The 18,537-nt window shown below is 48.3% G+C and overlaps 1 protein-coding gene across 33 annotated transcripts in view; it reads right to left on the reverse strand.

The window, feature by feature from the left end:
• ZHX2 (zinc fingers and homeoboxes 2) overlaps nt 1-18,537 on the reverse strand; it is a 189,085-nt gene that overhangs the window by 80,164 nt on the left and 90,384 nt on the right. For 4 of the 33 annotated variants that reach the window (XR_008702135.1, XR_008702134.1, XR_008702136.1 and 1 more), the window contains exon 3: nt 9,263-12,223. The exons of 22 other annotated variants lie outside the window; for them this stretch is intronic. The gene's annotated coding sequence lies outside the window, so the exon portion shown is untranslated. 7 more of the 33 variants (XR_008702131.1, XR_008702122.1, XR_008702123.1 and 4 more) reach the window with 7 other exon arrangements.

Consider the following 18,537-nt stretch of genomic DNA (forward strand, 5'->3'; position numbering starts at 1 on the left):
CCTCTGTCTTCTTCTGACACTTTCTTTCTTCCCCCCCTCTTTCATTTGTGTGTTTTCTTTTTTTAAAACGAAGATAACACTGGTTTATAACATCATATAGGTTTCATGTGTACAACATTATTATGTTTCCATTTCTGCATATCCTACAGGGTGCTCACTACCAAAATTTATTTTCCATTCATCACTCTACAGCTGATCCCTTTACCCTGCTACCCTTCCAGACCAAACGAAAACAAACACGGAGAAACAGAGTGGCTGTTACTAGAGGGGAAGGGATATTTTCATTTACTGATGCATTTCTTCCGTCCTCTTTCCTTCTATCCAGTTACACTCACCAATCACCCCCATTTCTCTTCCATTTCTCTCTCTCACACACACAACACACGACACACACACATGCGTGCACAACGACAGAGCACAACGTCAGGCTCAGGGGCCCAGCCGTTAATTAGATCTGAGTCACACCCTGCCTCCAGTGCCCTGTGATACAGCTCACACGACTGAGCCTCTCTGAGTGGCCATTTCCTTGTCTTATAAAATGAAGATGATGCTAGGACCTTCTTCCTAGGGCTGTGGTGGGGACCAAATCTCTAAGGCTCAACACTGTACCTTCTTGGACCTGAGTAAGTGCTGTTTGAGAGCTGCCGTTCCTTCCCGGGTCTTCTGTTAGAGCCACGCCCACAATAATGACAGCAAGAAAATTTTATGATGTGTTTGCTGCTCTGGAAGCACTCAGTAAGTGTTAGCTATTAGAATGAGCAATTTTGTTAATTCTGTTCTATATCATATTGCTCAAATTAACTTAAAAAATTCAGAGACTAATATTCAGGGCAGGGATCTCCCAGTGGCTCAGGGGTAAAGAATCTGACCTCAATGCAGGTGATATCAGTTCAGTCCCTGGGTTGGGAAGATCCCTTAGAGGAGAAAATGGCAAACCGTTCCCATATTTTTTGCCAGGAAAATGCCACGGACAGAGGAGCCTGACGGACTATAGGCTGTGGAGCTGCAAAGAGCTGGATGCAACTGAGTGACTAAGTATGTAATATTTAGGGCAGTTTTAGTTTTATAGAAAAAAATGTGCAGAAAGTAGAGTTTCCACATCCCTCCTCACCTCTCTTCCTCTAGTTTCTCCTACTATTAACATCCTGCACTAATATGGTTTGTTTGTCACAACTGATGAACCGATATTGATCCAACAAAACTGATCATTAACCGAAGTCCCCAGTTTACAGTGGGGTTCACGCTGTGTATTGTTCATTTAATGGATTTTGGCAAATCTGTGAGACACATGTCCACCATCACAGCCTCATACGGAGGACTGTTACCACCATACAACCCCCCTGTGCTCCCTCCCCGCCGCCCCTGGCAACCCCTGACCTTTCTGCTGTCCTATAGTTGTGCCTTTACCGGAACGTGCTAGAGCTGGCCTCATTCAATATGGAAGCACACTGGGTTGTCTTCTTTCACTTACTAAGATGCATTTAAGGTTCCTCCACGTGTTTTCTCGGCCTGAGAGCTCATTTCCTTGGGCGACTGAGTAACACCCCACTGTGTGGATAGGTACCTATAGAATGCCATTTCAGTGGCTTCCAATTTTTGGCACATGTTGCTTAACTTTTAATGGCATTTTTGTGCATATTAATTAAAAGAAATATTTTCCTGAAACTGGCAGCCTTTCAGACATGCTGCTATAAATGTATGCGTACTTAACTCTTCATCGATGCCTTCCAAGTATATAGAGCAAGAAACTCCTGTATCAGGTGTAGACACCAGCAGAGCCCACCAGGCCACAAAGCCGATGCTCTGAACTACAGGATTTTACAACAGGCCTGAATAGGGTTAACCATTTCTCCCCAGCGTGGGATGTCTATATTCAAAATTAGGGTTTCTCCTGTAATTCATGCACCTCAGTGTTCATTGCATCTCATCAAAAGATACAGGCACCTCAGTGTTCACTGCAGTGCTATTAACTGTTCACTATTCACCGCAGCCAAGACATGGAAGCAAACTCAGTGTCTGCCAACAGGTGAACGGATAAAGAAGATGTCACTCAGACACACACGGACACACGCACCCACAATGGAATACTACACAACCACGAAGAAGAATGCAATAATGCCATTTGGAACAACATGGATGGACCTAGAGATTATCATACTATGTAAATCAGAGAAAGACAAATGTCATATGCTATCGCTTATACGTAGAATCTCAAAGAAAATGATACAAATTAACTTCTACTAGTAAACTAGTAGAAGACCCACAAACATAGAAAATGAACTTATGGTTATCAAAGGGGAAGGGGGGAGGGATATTAGGAATTGGGGCTTAACGTATACATGCTACTATATATAAGATATATAACCAATAAGTACCTACTTTATAGCACAGGGATATATTCTCAATATGTTATTATAATCTATAAGGGAAAGAATCTGTAAAAGAAAAAATACATAAAACCTGAATCCCTTTGCTGTACACGTGAAATTAACACAACATTGTAAATCAACTGCACTTCAATAAAATACAAGAAATAAAAGAAAGCATGTTATTCCAACTGAGAAAAAAAATCAGGATTTCTGAGCTTTGGCACAGTTGACACTTAGGTCAGCTAACTCTCTGTTGAGGGGGACATCCTGCGTGTTGTAGGGTGTTCAGCAGCATGCTGAAATCCTTCACCTAGTAGATGCCAGGAGCAGCCCCTCCAGCTGCGACAACTGACCATGTCTGCAGACCTTGCCTATGTCCTCTGGGGGGACAAAGCTGCCCTGCCTCCTCCCACTGCTGAAAAGCACTGTTTAAAATATGTTGTTATTGTCAGGGCTGCTACGATGAAGACTTTCAATGCCACTCCAAGCCTCCAATGCGACACTGCACCTCCTAAGAGGGGTCCTTCCTTTACTGAGCAGGACAAAGATGCCTCGGCCTCCTGATGGCTTCTGTATTTCATTCTTATTGGGTGTGTTTGCATGAATCACAGCCACATGCTGTCACTGTGCAGACAGGCCCCTGGGTGGTTCCTCTGGAAATGACAAATTCAACATCTCGGTGATGTGACGCTGTCCCTGACTTGCCAAGTACCATACTGCTCACAGCTCAGGCCTGTCTCCTGACTGCAATCCGGTGACATCTTCGTGAGCCAGCGAGGTCTCAGCAGTGGAGTCCAGGCAGGCGAGAACACACCCTTCCCCTCACCCCAGCCTATTCATCAGCAGCTCCCATTGTCTCTTTCTCCAAAATATACCCTGAAATCTGACCGCTTCCCACTACTTTCCATCCTGGTTCAAGCTGCCATCGCCCCTCTGCCTGCTCTCCTGTTCTGGTGTCTGTTTTCCAACAATTCTACGCTGCTTCAGGAAATGGCAACCCACTCCAGTATTCTTGCCTGGAGAATCCCATAGACAGAGGAGCCTGGTGGGCTGCAGTCCATGGGGTCACAAAGAGTTGGATACGACTGAGTGTCACTTCACTTCAGGGAAATACTGAAAAATCTCACCCAGATCATATCACCCCCAGCTCCAGTGGTTCTGTGTTTTTTTGTTTTTCTGTAGTATTGTTACCCCTCTGTCTACCATCCTTGCCTCTATAATTGAAGGGGTGTCTTTAAGTGGAAATAGGAAGAATCACAGGTCGGCCATGTAAGGATCAGAAAAGCACACGGTCATGCAGAAAACCCTGCACACACCTGAAACTAACACAATATTGTAAATCAACTATGCTTTGATCAAAAAAAGAGAAGAGAAAAAGAAAAAAAAGCACAGGTGCTGGGCCCAACGCAGGTACCCCGCCAACCCCCCGTTATGTGCTGAATTTGCATGGCCACCTGCACCCGGGGTTTCCACTGCTTGCTTCTGGTTCCTTGAGTTTTCTCAGTGTTCCCACTACCACTCCTCCCACGAGGGCCAGGCTTCGTTCAGCATGGCCATCACACCTCAACACAACACCGCTGCAGTTTCACTCAGGCCCCACCTGGCCAGTCCCAAGGACTGGACCAGGGTGGCAGAAGTGGGCTTCAGGAAGAGGCAGGCACCCCCGGACTTGGGAGGGAAGGGAGAAATGCTAGGGGACCCAAGGTCCAGTTTTGCATACTGTCATTATTTCACAACTTGGGGCAGGTCACCACCCTTCAGAAAAGGGAAGAAAGAAAGTTTAAAAAAATTAATGAAGATTCTTGAGGGTGGAACAAAGGACCTTGTTCGCAGTGGTTGCAAAAAAAAAAAAAAAAAAAAAAAGCGCAAAGCTCATCCCTTGGCTTTGGAATTAAAAAGAGGGCTGTGTGGGTGCTTGAAGAAATATGCAAGGAAAGTTACTGTTTCCACTCATTCCTTTCAGGGAACAATAACCACAACAGGATAAGCCGTAGTGCAATGATTGTCTGTGTCTGAAACGTGTCCAAGGAAAGGAAAGATGAATCACACACGGAAGCCTGCTATCTCGGGAGCAGATTAAGACAATAAGCTAGCAATTTTGAGTCTGATTAGAAACGGCTCAAATCAGAACTTCCAGTTAAGGGTTTCAACAGGCTTCTAGTTTGACGGGGGCATGGGAGCAGAGAGGGAGATTGATTTAATTAAACCTAGTGCTTAATAGTGCTTAATTACGGAGAAGGCAGTGGCACCCCATTCCAGCACTCTTGCCTGGAAAACCCCATGGACGGAGGAGCCTGGTGGGCTGCAGTCCATGGGGTTGCTAAGAGTCGGACACAACTGAGTGACTTCACTTTCACTTTTTACTTTCATGCATTGGAGAAGGAAATGGCAACCCACTCCAGTGTTCTTGCCTGGAGAATCCCAGGGACAGGGGAGCCTGGTGGGCTGCCGTCTATGGGGTCACACAGAGTCGGACATGACTGAAGTGACTTAGCAGCAGCAGCAGCAGTGCTTAATTAAGTATTCTTCCATACAGACTATCTCCTTTCTGCATGGTCACTGCAAACATAGGTTCTCAGCACCATTGAATCTGCTGGCTGGAAGGTTTAAGGAGCTCAGGGAGGTTTCCATTAGCTATGTGAATACAGACCTTTTTCTCATGGTAAGTTACAGAGTGGTAGGAGGGGACTTAGGGATGGGACAGAAGCCCCTTCTCAGGAACTGCAGACAAGCAGAAAGGATCTTGATTTTGGGGTGAGGGAAACTGGCTTCTACTTCCCACGTGGCCTCTCTCTAGCAGGATGACCGTGGGCAAGTCACCCATCCCAGTGGACTCCAGAATGTGCTCATCACACTAGCCGTCTTTTGTGATTCCACTCCCATGCCCCCTAAGGATTTTGTCTCCAAACTACATTTACTAAGCTTCACTTCATTTCCAATAATGATTACTCAACATGCACATAGTAATAGCAAGATGCAGTATTTATCACAGGCTTCCTGTGTGCTTCAGGTACTGCGGTTCTAAGCGCACGATATGGATTAACTACTTAATTCTCAGAACAAGGTAATCACTATTATCTAAAAGGTAATCACTACTATCCCCATTTTACAGAGGTGCAAACAGAGGCACAGAAAAGGAAAGTAACTTCCCCAAGGTTGTGCTAAATCACTTCCATCGCGTCTGACTCTTTGCGATCCCATGGACTAGTAGCCTGCGAGGCTCCTCTGTCCATGGAACTCTCCAGGCGAGAATATTAAAGTGGGTTGCCACTGCCTTCTCCAGGGGATCTTCCTGATCCAGGGATTCAACCCTCGTCTCTTACGTCTCCTACGATGGCAGCTGGGTTCTTTACCACTAACGGCAACACAGACAGTAAATGGTGGAACTGAAATCTGGACCCATGATTTTGACTGAACACAGAGAAACAGTTTTAATCAGTGTCAGCCTTGACCTCTTTTGCCAAAATTTAACGGCTGCAGGCTTTGTTTTCTTATGTGTGGAACACAGGCACTCATCCGTGTTCTAACTACCCTTCACGAGTTGAAAGACTCTGCTGTCAAGGTGCTCAGAAAACTTTATAGATGGGAGAGGTGTCGGGTACGGGTGGAGGGGCCTAAGTACCCATCGTGGATCCTTTTAGTAAAGCTCACAGGCCTGGCAAATGAAACTGGCAGTGATACTACATCTGAACCAGAGGAATTTGGGCACGTGATTCATTCAGTGTTTCTTAAGTGCTGGATGATGTTACTGCCTTCTGAGTCATTGGGTTCAATGAACTCGACCTTTAGCTGGAGTAGGGTTTTTTTTTTTTTTTTCCTGTTGGCCCTAGGGGCATGAGCTCAGGGATTCTCTAAAGCAGTGGTCAACATCCTTTTTGGCACCAGGGACTGTTTTCATGGAAGACAATTTTTCCACGAACTGGGTGGGTGGGAATGGTTTTGGGATGATTAAACCACGTTACACTTACTGTGTGTGCAAGTGTGCTTAGTCGCCAAGTCGTGCCCGACTCTGCGACCCCATAGACCGTAACCCGCCAGGCTTCTCTGTCCATGGGATTCTCCAGGCAAGAGTACTGGAGTGGGTTGTCCATTACCTCCTCCAGGGGATCGTCCCAGTCCAGGGACTGAACCTGTGTCTCCTGCGTTGGCAGGAGGGTTTTTTTTTTACCGCCGAGTCACCAGGGAAACCCTGTTTATTTTGTACGTTGTTTCTGATCTAATGTCACCACTGATCTGACAGGAGGTACAGGTCTGTGGCCCAGAAGCTGGGGACCCCAGCTCTAAAATAACGTTCCTGTTGTCTGAAGAGGCTAGATGCTTGGGGAAGCAGCAGTTTTAGATGATTTTCAGGGTGGCAGCAGGGCTTTCCCCTACATGCTGCTTAATCTCAAGGTTCCCAAAGGAAAATGAGAGCATCCTTTCTGAACTTCTTCACAGGAAGCAGAGGGGCCTTGGTTTCTGAGGCACACAGCCTTCCTCCAGGTCTCAGCTCCACCACGGTATGACCTCCGGCTGGTCACTGGGGGTCAATGAGCCTCAGCTGCTTATCTGTAAAGATGGGATAATACCAGTTCTACTTCTCAGGGTGGTTTTGAGGATTACATGAGAGCATGAGGAACATTTCCGACTGGAGGGCATCACTCAAGACTCTCAGTTAATTTTAAACTCATTTACTTATCATAAAAACCCTATCGGGGGCTTCCCTGGTGGCTCAGTGGGAAAGAATCCTTCTGCATTCCATGCAGGAGACTTGGGTTCTAATCCTGATCCGGGAAGATCCCACATGCTGCGGAGCAACTAAGCCCTTACACCACAACTATTAAGCCTGTGCTCTAGAGCCCTGGAGTTGCAACCACTGAGCTCACGTGCCACATCTACTGAAGCTGTGCGCCTGTAGCCCGTGCTCTGCAGCAAGGGAAGCCTCCGTACTGAGAGGCCTGTGCACGGCAACTAGAGAGCAGCTCCCTCTTGCTGGAACTAGACAAAAGCCCAAGCATCAGTGAAGACCTAGCACAGCCAAAGATAAATATCCAAAGAAATAAAATTTTTAAAAAGTTAAAAATAAAAACCCTATCAGGGAGATAGAATTCTCACCAGAGGCTCAGAGCGGGTAAGTGACATATCCAAGATCACATGTCTGCAAGAGACAGAATCAAGATGTGAACCCAGTCCCTGGGGCTAACTTGGAGATCTCTGGGGGTGGAGAGAGAGAGGGCTGGTTGCACACCTGGCTTTGCCACTCTGAAGAAGTCACTTAGGGTCCCTGGACCTCAGTTTCCTGACCTGTGAAATGGGAATCATTCTAGTCCTTCACGTTATGAGAAGTATCAAGTGCAAAATAAATTCAATGTATTGAAAGTGAAAGTCGCTCTGTCGTGTCTGACTCTTTGCGACCCCATGGACTATAGAGTCCATGGAATTCTCCAGGCAGAATACTGGAGTGGGCAGCCTTTCCCTTCTCCAGGGGATCTTCCCAACCCAGGGATCGAACCCAGGTCTCTCACATTGCAGGCGGATTTTTTACCAGCTGAGCCACAGGGCTACTACAAACCAAAAATGATTTGGAATTAAGAAAAAATATTTAGACAAGGCCTGCTTTCATTTGGCCTATGTTTCTAAGCAGACTGCCCTCAGGGCACACCTGGAGTACAAAGTTCTGCTGGGAACATACAGCTAACACCAAGTTCTCAGGGCTCTGGGAGAAAGCCGCTCAGGACAAGAAGGCACCCAAACCGAGTGCTATGGAGGGAGCACACCAGTCCCCATTCCTTGACCAGAGGGTCTGCTCATCACTGCAGACACCTTGAATCCTGCAGGGATCAGGTGTGATGCTGAAGACTCAGATGCTGACTTCAATGCTGTGCATTGAAGACCTACTTTGAGGTCAAGTTCATCTTGTGGCTCCAGGGCCAGAAGAAGTTATATGACTCTTCCAATCTGTCGCTGAGGACTTTTTCTCCCTGATGGCTTGATGGTTCATCAGGTGGATTTTGGGAAACATTTTTTTTTTCCTAAAAAAATGTTTTTAAATTGGAGGATAATCGCTTTACAATGTCATGTTGGCTTCTGTCATACGACAACATGAATCAGCCCTAAGTATACACACGTCCCTGACCTCTTGAACCTCCCTCCCACCCCTTGAGGTTGTCACAGAGCACTGGGTTGAGCTTCCCGATTTATACAGCAACTTCCCACTGGCTATCTATTTTACATATCGGGGAAAAGTGTTCCTGATTGTCATAAGGGTCCTGATTCTCTGCCCCTCCTAATGTCTGTCCTCTTTGGCGCTGAACCTCATAGAGCCTCCCCACTGCCACTCTGGCCATGTGACTTGCTTTGGCTCACGGGATGTTTGTTAGCAGATGGGACGCAAGCCACGGCTTGGGAAAGCACTGGCAGCTCTCTGCTTGCGCTCTCACTTGCCTACCACGAGAACATGCCTGGGCAAGACGGCTGGAGAGGGATGATGTGTGGCGCGTGGTCAGCTCACCCCTGTCATCCCAGCCGAAGTCATCTTGGAGCAGCCACCCTCCTGCCATCCCACAGGTAACGGTGAGCCCACCTGAGACCAGCAGAGCCACTTAACTGACCCTTAGCTGACCTCAGGTTCATAAGCAAAACCAACACAGACAGGCTGAACTCTACAGCTAAACAATCACTAAAGCTAAACAATGATTTCCTGTTGTTCCCCAGTGAGTTTGGTAGTGGTTTGTTATGAAGCACTACTGTGACAATAAATAGCTGATATACGCACACACATATATATTAAAAAATGTAGTAGTACACTATGTCTTTGATTGTAATCTGCTACACAGCCTAAAACATCATTTAAGAAAAATCTTTGCTTTTGGAGGTACAAGGACAAAATATTTTCATTTTCCATATACATACACCCTGGCTACAGACACTTTGTGAGGGTGCTCAGTTGTTAAGTTGTGTCCAACTCTTTTTACAACCCCATGGACTATAGCCCTCCGGGCTCCTCTGTCTGTGCGATTTCCTAGGCAAGAATACTGGAGTGGGTTGCCATTTCCTTCCCCCAGGGGGTCTTGATGCAGGAATTGAACAAGCAGCTTCTTAACCGCTGAGCCACAGGGAAACCCCACAGACACATGACCCTAATCAAACCCTGATGCTGCTGCTGCTAAGTCGCTTCAGCCGTGTCCAACTCTGTGCAACCCCATAGATGGCAGCCCACCAGGCTCCCCCGTCCCTGGGATTCTCCAGGCAAGAACACTGGAGTGGGTTGCCATTTCCTTCTCCAATGCATGAAAGTGAAAAGTGAAAATGAAGTCGCTCAGTCGTGTCCGACTTTTAGCGACCCCATGGACTGCAGCATACCAGGCTCCTCCATCCATGGGATTTTCCAGGCAAGAGTACTGGAGTGGGGTGCCATTGCCTTCTCCAATCAAACCCTACATGAGGAAATGGAGAACTCCAAAGACTGCCCTCCCTCTCATGTCTCATGCTTTCTCTTCCATTCCTCTTAAATAAAAATCAAATGTATTCAAATTATGCAGGTCACTATCTGTTTAAGATAAGCTCCCTCTCAATGCCAAGAGTCTGCCTTTTTGAATAGGCAACCAGGCTGTGGTTTTCCTCAGAGCAGCCTGTCCAAGCTCTTCAGGGTCCTCATGCTTAGAACCATTCCTCCACCTTCAACTCCTGTCCTCTGTCCACGAAGACCCATGAGCTTTCAAAGCATCCACAGCCACTTGCCCCAGACAGCTGTCCCCAGAGCCCTCCAGGGAGGCACCTGTGGTCCCAGCACCACCTGTGTGCTCCTCGTGCTGGCGCGCTTTGCATTTGGTCAGGAGGCAGATGCAGACAGACTGGATTCAAATCCCCTCTTACTGTAGCCTCTCGACTAGTTCCCCAACCCCTCTGGGCTCATTTCCTCTTCTGCAAGGTGAGGATGATAATCATAAGAGTATCTGCCTCACAGGATTGCCCGTGAAGATTAAATGACATCGTGTCCCTCCATGACTGCTTAGTGCCTGAGGGACAGTAAGCCCTTCACAGACGTCAGCTATTATTATAATCGTATGCAGGGTACCATGGGAACCTGAAATCCCAGCTAGCAGCTTTTTAATACTTACCATGTGCCCACTGTTTTGAGTATTTTAAGAATGATTTTAGTGCTTTTTATACATTTATTTCATTTTTTTTAAACCTCACAACCACAGTTGGGTTGTCCCATAGGTAGTGTTATTATCTCCAACTTATGGATGAGAAAACTGAAGAACAGAGAGGTTAAGAAATTTACCCAAGGACACACAGCTAACAGATCACCATGCTAACACTCTCCCCACTTGGTTAATCACCCATCTTTCCCAATGGGGATCTCCAATGTGTAAATTAATCTGTGCTCTCCACCACCCCAGGCTCAGCCCATAGCTGGGCCATCAGAGTGCTGGAGGCTGCCACAGAATGTTCTGGTCTTTGCTCTCTTGGCATTAGCCCTTTGGAGGCCAGAGGGCTGGGTGCTCCCATTCCTGCACCTGGCTGTTACTGAATCAACCAGCTGGGACCAGATGGTGCCTTGAAAAGGAAATAGCTCTTTCTCACCCTCGTGCTCACAGGCTCTGGGCTCTCTGCACATGGTCCCACAACCCAGCTCGAGATTCAAGACACAGGAAGCAGAGGAGGCTGCAGCAGCCTCAGGCGAGCGGTGGTGAAATTAGTAGATCAGTGTACAAAGGAGCATTTAATAATGCTATTACGCTCCCCCGTCCGCGCGTAGCCACTGTGACATTCTGCATTAAAGAAGTGACAACCCTCAATTGCTGCGTGCAATGGAGGCCTGGCATTGCGTTGGCTCCCAGCCCCCAGAACACTTGCATTTTCTGGCAATGGATGGTACATGGGCATCAGGGGAAACCGAAGGCTTCGTGCAAAAATGTCCTCTTGGAGCCCTCTAAGCGCTCTGCAGTGTGGTTGCTCTGATTGCCTGTCAGGAGCATAATTTTCATTGAATATTAAGGAGCTGTTTGTTAAAATAATGTCGTCATGGTAACCACGTGGGGTGGGGGGAGGGTGCTGGGATAGCCTGGCGCTGCCCCGAACTGCAGCATGTGAATCAAGTGCTCGGTGCTATTTAATGAGCTCCTCTGGGCGCTTCCCCGAGACAGTGAATCTGGGGGACCTGGGGCCTTGAGGTTTGCCCCACTGGCACTGTCAAAGATGTGGGCGCTCCTGAGTTCCTGGCACTGTGTGTGCTCGACGCATGGATAGACGGATGCATGGGTGATGGACAGATGGACGATGGAGAGATGGATGCTGGCAATGAAATTTTACATGTTTGAGTCTGAGCCGTTCCTCAGTTTCTCTTTTGCAGGGGAAAGGAATTTTGCAGGAGAACTGGGAGAAAGAGGTGAGGCGAGTAAATGGTGGCGTGGTCAAAGGCGTGGTCAAAGTTGATTCTGCCTGAAAGGAGAGGTGATGGTGGCAACAGGGAGGCAGGGCAGAGTGCAGACCCAGACTGCCTGGGTTCAAATCCCTGTTTCTCTCCTGTGTCATCACGAGTCAGTGACCTGGTCCTCCAAGCAGCTTCTGATTTCCCCACACATCACAGGCGTTCACAGTGTGTGTCCCTCAGAGCACTGTAGAGGGTCTGATTTCAGGCCACAAGGCTCTTATCACGGCGCTCACCCACAGTAAATGCTCAATATATCCTGGCCACCGCCACCTCTGCTGTTACTACCAGCATCCTGCTGCCACAGTGGTTACGAGAGGACCTCCTCCCCGACTGAAGGGCTCACGGTCTAAAGGTCTAAGGGGCCCCGAGCAGCCAGTGCAGACCAGGACTGCGTGGCTCTCCAACCCTTGTGCTTTCTGAGGTCAGCAAACTTTTCCTGGAAAGGGACAGAGAGTAAATATTTTAGGCCTGGTAGGTCACATGCAGTCTCCGTCACATTTTTTTTTTTTTAAACAATTCATTTAAAAATATAAAGCCATTCTTAGCTCACAGGCTGCTCAGAGAGAGTCATGGTTGGCTCGTCCCTGCCATGCTGCCTTATGGGGAAGTAGAGGAAAAAAGAAAAGTACAGGGAGATGTAGATATGGGATTTTCTCCCCCCACTAAAAGTAGGTGGAAACTACGTGTAGAAAAGGAAAACTGGGGTCCAGGAATTTGTCTTAGTTTAAAAAACAAAAATAAAACCAGCCACCTGTTCACTTGCAATGCTCATTTCATTGTCCAGGACAGGAAGGCAGAGGGAAGCGGAGAGAGCTGGTCAAGGTCATATCACTAGTCAGGGACAGAACTGGGACATAAACCCAGGGGTCCGGCACCAGACAACCTCCCCACCACCTCATCTACCTTGACTACTGTAGGCAAGTATCTCTATTTTCCATTATTCTAAGAATCCCAACATCCTCCATGAGTTGACTTCCTGGTGAAGAGATGGACTTTGGGGTCCAAGTCCAGCCTCAACTCTATGGTTACTGTATCCATGACCTTGGAAATGAATAACTTTTCAGTGCCTCAGTTTCCTCAATGGTAAGATGGAGAGACCTGCTATAAGCCCTCTCTGGGGATTTATGAGGATGAAATGAATTAAAGGCATGTAATGGACTTCTTGGGCTTCCCAGGTGGCTCAGAGGTAAAAAAAAAACAAAAACAACTGCCTGCCAATGCAGATCCCTGGGTCCATCCCTGGGTTGGAAGATCCCTGGAGAAAGAAATGGCAACCCATGCCAGTATTTCTACCTGGGAAATCCCATGGACAGAGGAGCCTGGTGGGCTACAGTCCATGGGTTGCAAGAGAATCAGACACGGCTTAGCAACTAAACTACAACAATAAGGGACTTCTTAACTAAGTGTTGGATCAAGGTTAGAACTGATGATGGTAACAATCACTGAGGCAGGTAGAATAATAGCCCCCAAAGATGCCTTTGCCCTGAACCCTGGAACCCATGAATATGTTACCTTAAATGGCAAAGAGGACTTAAGGTAGCGGATGGCATTAAGACTGAGAATCAGCTGACCTCAGAACAGATGATGCTGAGTTATCTGTGCAGGCACGAGGTAATCACAAGAGTTAAGTCAGAGATGGGATGGAGAAGAAGAAGAGCTAGTGCCAGAGAGACGTGCCATGAGAAGACTGCCCACTCCTGGCCTTCAGGTGGAAGGGGCCACAAGCTAAGGAATTCAGGAAGCTCCTAGAAGCTGGAAATGCAAGGAAACAGGTTTTCCCTTTGACTCCGGATAGTAATGCAATCTGTTGGTACTTTGATTTTAGCTCACTGAGATGCGTTTCACACTTCTGACCTCCTAAACTGTAAAATAATAAATGTGTGTGATTGAAGCCACTAAGGGGTGTGTGGCAGCAGCAATAGGGAGAGGAAATGAACCATTTTCCTGCACACGAGAGGCCTCCAAAGTTGGGAGGGCCACCAGAAGCGAGGATGGCATCCCACACAGGCTGGGGGAGGCAGGGCCTCCTTGGCACGGTCCCTCTACTGGGGCTCAGCCAGCCCCCTTCGGCTTAGGGACGGACATGTGGCCTGACCTTCTCAAGGCCGGAGTATTTGCTAGAATGACGATGACAGACGCAAGGCCCTCTTTCTGTGGGGGCTGCTGAGAGAAGGGGCTGGGTCGGTGGGGGAAACATGCTCACATAGAAGAAAGCCGGGGAGGAGATGGAGCAAAAAACCGCACACCGCCGACACTGTTTAGCTCCAACTGGGCTCAAAGCCAGACCAGCTCAGACTTTTCAATTATATGGGCTGCTTTTCTGTTTTGCACTTACGTCAATACGAATTAGATCTCTATTTTGTAACTAAAAGTCTGACTAATAGAATCCAATATCCACTTCAGTACCATTTCCTACCAGTTTCAGGTGTCACCCCCTCCTTGGCTGACACTTTGGGCTCCGGAGAACCTGGAGTGGAGTTTAGGGCTGGGCACCTAGGGTGAAGATTTAGGTGGACGGTGCAGGGAGGGTGGGCTGCCATTTCTCACTTCTCTCCTCACCACTCCTGTTTAGCTTAGAGATGTTGAGTCTACTGCTATAATGGAGGGAGTAAAGACCCCTCATGCGTGCATGCTAAGTCACTTCAGTCGTGTCTGACTCTTTGTGACCCCCATGGACTGTAGCCCACCAGGCTCCTCAGTCCATGGGATTCTCTAGGCAAGAATACTGGAGCTGGTTGCCATGCCCTCCTCCAGGGGATCTTCCCAACTCAGGGATTGAACCTGTCTCTCTTAAGTCTCCTGCATTGGCAGGTGGGTTCTTTACCACTAGCGTCACTGGGAAGCCCCCAAAGACCCCTCAACCTGCTACTGAATGGGAGTGTGGTTTGAACTTGCATTTGGATCTGCAGGCGAACCAGCTGCCTATGGTGGAGTCTTCACATATAGTCCATTAGGGTTGAGCGGCTTTCATGTTGATGTTATGTGGGACACTTGTGACTTGGTTCCCTGATTGAGCTGTTTCTTCTGGTTTTGCCTCTTACATGTTGACCACGTTCCAGGCTTCTGTCCTCTGGCTCTGAGCTGTCCCCAAGAGCGTGCAGTCCCCCATGGCCTCTCCATCTCCTCCATCAGCTGCCTGTCCATCCTTGTTCCGTTCCAACAGGCCTGAGGGATGTGGCATATGTCTTTGGGTAATGGTGATGCTGGCCCATGTTGATTTTTCACAGGGCAGCAAGGGTGGGGTGGGGGCTAAACTGCAGTTGGGGAAGGTGATATTTGAAAAACACTTAGGTCAGGGACTTTTCTGGTGATCCAGTGGCTAAGACTTCATGCTCCTCCCCATGCAGGGGGCCTGGATTCAATCCCTGGTTGGGGAACTAGATCCCACATGCTGCAACTAAGAGTTTGTATGCCACAACTACAGTTCCCAATGGCTGCAACTAAAACCCTGCACAGCCAAATAGACAAGTAAAAACAAACATTAAAAGAAAAGCACCTGGGTCACGTTCATCTTTTCCTCCCCCAAGAACATACTGGCCAGGCTGATAAGATAATCACTGACCTATATACGTATGACTCTTAAATTAATCCATCCCGACCCGAGCTTGCTTCTGGGTTCCAGGCTCATGGTGGACGTTTCCACTAGGATGATGATACGAACACTAATCCTAGGATTACTATCAATACTAATACTAATGTAATTCCAGGGCACATTTATTGAGCAATCTGTCTGTGCTAGGCATAGTCCTTAACACTTTACATGTACTGATCAAAGCAGCTCTCTTGGGCAGCTAATAATTGCATGATCCCCATTATACAGATGAAGAAACTGAGGCTCGGGAAAGTTATATGACCCCTTAGGATTTGAATGCAAGCCATGTGGACTCCCGAGATCACCTGTTCAACCAGACCCTGGGCGTCCCACAGGTATGCCCAGTGCTGTGTTCCCAGCACCTTCTGCCACGTCCACTTCTTTTTCTCTGTTTGCTCCCTGGTTGACAGGATCATTCTTTTAGATTTCCAAGCTGGGAGTCTGGGGCTTGCTCTTGACCCCTCCTGCCTCACTTTCCATGTTCAAGTCCCAGCAATGCTTTCTCTGAATTGGTACTCTGCAGACACACCCCTGCTCGCCCCTGCTGTGACTGCCTCAGTTTGGGTGGCCACTTCCTGTCTCTAGGGGACATCTCTCTGCAGCTGCCTCTGGCCTCCTGCCTCGTCTTTGACCTCTTACTCGCAACAGCCTGCCCTCCGCACTGTGACCACGTCAGGTTTCTGAACCCAAGGCGGCATCACTTGGTTTAAAACTCCCAAGACCTGCTTATTACTTCCTGCCAACAGTCCACACCTGAGTGCGGCATTCAAGAACATCTGTGGTTTGACCAAGCCGCGCTTGCCCCTCTCAGCTGCCGTGTGCTCCCCCGCCAGGCTCTCCCAGCTCCAGCACCGCCAGCCTTCCCAACACCCTCTACATGTCTCCCTCCCCTCGGCACCTCTGCCCAGGCGGCCCCTCCCTCAGGCTCCAGGTGGAAGCCTCCCTGAATCCACAGGCAGAACGAGGGACTTCATTTCTGTGGGTAGGAAGCTGACCATCTTGGTGTCAGTCGGCCATCACACAACAGACTTCTGCATGTAGTTATCTACTGGTTTTGTTTTACTAACACTTTTTTTCAGTGCCAGGCATTGTTCTATGCATGTTTCATAAACTCCATAGTCATCATTGCTACCCTACCTGGTGGCCCATTTTACAGATGAGGAAACTGAGGCACACAGAAGTTAAATAACTTGGTCAAGATCACAAGGCTAGCAAAGGTACAAGTTGGGATTCTAACCAAGCCAATCTGGCACCAGAGTATGTGGTCTTAAGTGCTCTGCGGTGCTGCCTCACTAGTACCCTCTGTGGGAGCCCAGAGAGGGGACACAGGCCTCAGGGGGACGCTGCAGCACCTGCTGAGTCTGGAGTGATGTGCCTGGCCAGGCCTCTAGAGGCGAGGCTATGACCTTTAACCCTAAGGTCTTGCCTGGTCCACAGTGCCATCAGCTCCATCTAAAGGAGTATCTAGGAGTCTGAGGCCAGACAAGGATGAAGGGAGGGTACGGAGGACAGGGTCCCCACAGCAGGGAGTGGAGCCTCAGTGGAAAGAACGGGAGGGCAGGCTGGGCCACAGTCCCTGCATCCCTGCCTGTGGGACAGTAGGGTGACCACTGGCTATGCCTTCTCAGGGGGTGGGACAGCTCTTCAGGCAGCAGGGAAGCTGTTCTGTGATAGGCCCTGGAGAGAGGACCGAAGAGAAGCATGATGTTATCTGGCCCAGACCAGGCCGGAGGCTGGAGAAGACGGGACTGATGCTCAGCATGGCCGGAGTAACAGGTGTGCGCCTGCCTGCTGCCCCCTTAGAACTCGGCTCTGGGCTAACCACCCGGGGGTCCTAAAGGGCTCACTTGGGATTCCAGGCCTTCACCACCCCGACCATGGCTTCTGTGATCAGAGGCACTGCTCCTCCAGCTGTGCGTGGGTTCCAATTCCCCCTGTTTCATATGGATTTAACTGGTCTTGTTTTTTTTTTTTAAGTATAAGCTGAATCTTTCTCTTGAAGAATCTCAGAAACTAGGCTGAAAGAGGAGTTCCAGTTCCAACTTCTTCCCCATTTTGAGCAAGTAAAGCCCATCCGTTAGACGCACTCCCACTCAAATTCAGTGGGTTCCAACTTGCTCTTCTCCCCCCTTGGCTGTCCGGACTCTCCCTATAGTGGGTGAATTCAGGGGGTGATGCTTGCTGAGCTGAGGGGAGGACACGGTCTAGTCACAATGGGCTTCAGTCCCTTCTAGAGACACTTGTTACCAAGGCATTCCTGTGCATGCCTGTCAGACCCTTGGGGCATCAGCTACTCCCTGCAAGACTGAGAGTAGAGTAACTCAAGTTGAAGGTTTACATGGACCGCTCCTAGGGGAGAATCATCAGCAACGAAAAAAGAGCCTCTGAAAAACTAACAGGAGTCATTTGAGAAGTTATGATACTATTAAGACAATCTATAACCTCATTTTTCTCGAATGCATGACAAGGAGAAAGCTCTGCTTTCAGGTAATTATGGAGGAAGAGTTTGGGGTGGTGGGGGCGGAGAGAAATAGCATCTTTTGACCATAGTTTGTGAGCAAGGTCTTCAGTTGTCTCATTTTTATCTCACTTTTTTGTCTCACATTTTATCTCAATTACCCTCCTGCAGAGCCCTGTGAGGTATATTAATTCTCCATTTTACAGATCAGGAAACTCAGAGGAAATGTAGTTCTGAACCACTTGGTCTCATCTTCTGCATATAATTCTGGAAAAAGAGCTTTTTCCCAGCTAGTCCGGTGACACCTCTCTAATTCAGATCCCCTGGCAATTTGAAACAGAAGCAAAGCTGCCCAAGGACTGATTTTCTACTTCAAAAGAGCCCTGCGTCATTGTTTCATTGGTATTGATCTAAAGCTCACAGAGTAAGTGCCCTAGAAGAGTTACAGGTCAGGTGTGCTCGGCCACATGGTCAGACCTGCAAGCACAGACCACCACCACCCTGGCCTCTGCACCTGTCAGCTGGGCTGAGCTGACTCTGCAACTGAAGGATAATAAAGCTCACCTGCAGGCAATAGGCACCCTCAGATGACGACTTTTTCAATCACTTGGGTTGTCCCTAAAGTGGTCCAGATTAATGAGGTTTTGCTGTGCTTTGCCCCCCTGATGTAAAACCACGATGTGCAGAAGCAGGCAGGGGC

This window comes from Bubalus kerabau, chromosome 14 (assembly GCF_029407905.1).
Source record: "Bubalus kerabau isolate K-KA32 ecotype Philippines breed swamp buffalo chromosome 14, PCC_UOA_SB_1v2, whole genome shotgun sequence".
Taxonomy (NCBI): domain Eukaryota; kingdom Metazoa; phylum Chordata; class Mammalia; order Artiodactyla; family Bovidae; genus Bubalus; species Bubalus kerabau.